Source organism: Podarcis gaigeae, assembly GCF_964106915.1.
Source record: "Podarcis gaigeae genome assembly, chromosome: 3".
In the NCBI taxonomy this organism is placed as follows: domain Eukaryota; kingdom Metazoa; phylum Chordata; class Lepidosauria; order Squamata; family Lacertidae; genus Podarcis; species Podarcis gaigeae.
This window is the reverse complement of record NC_139680.1, coordinates 65,433,723-65,434,503: the sequence shown is the minus strand read 5'-3', so window position 1 is coordinate 65,434,503 and position 781 is coordinate 65,433,723.

Here is a 781-nt window from a genome sequence, read left to right as displayed (position 1 = left end):
GTTGGTTTTCTTTTTTCTACACTCGAGTGCTCAAACCAATTATTATAGGACTTGAACATATTTATTGAATAATAAAGCTGTCTTTGATAGCTGTAAGCAGGGCTGCCAGAAGGGTCTATGATAAGATTACCAGATTTTTTTCAATGAATCTGGGGACACTTTTCAACTTCCTACTAAATACCATAGATGGATTTTGTCAGGGGACTGATTTGTAAATCTGGGGACATCTGGTAACCTTAGTCTATGAGTCCAAGTGAGCTTTTTAAACCAAAAGTGAATAGTTTGTTCCAGCCCTCCTCCAGGTGTATAGGACCAAGAGCTGTTTGGGGTAGGCAGGTGGGTAGGAAGACACTGATGAACTCCAAAGAAGGCTGTCCTGTTACAGAAACCATGTGAAGGCCATAGTTTTACCTCCACAGTAAGTCTTCAGTTAGGATTAGGCTAAACAACCCTATGCCGCTTGTGAGTTGTGCCTGATCCAAGGTGGGCCGCAAAGGAGCACAACCACCATGCAAATGCACTGTAGAAGATTAAGGAATGTGTCCCCTACTGCATGTTTGGGTGAAGAGTGGGTCCTGGGTCTGAAAACTGTTTTCCTGAAGAATGGGGGGTAGGCTAAGCCGAAGGCATCGGAATGCCTTGGCCTGGTTCTGTCCTCTACTTAGTTCCACCCAATCCGCTCCCCTCGACATCGTGAGCAGGCGAGGAAAGTGACCCATGAATAGAGACTGTAGCTGTTCCGTGCAGCCACCTACTGCTCGCCGGCAACCGAGCAACGAAA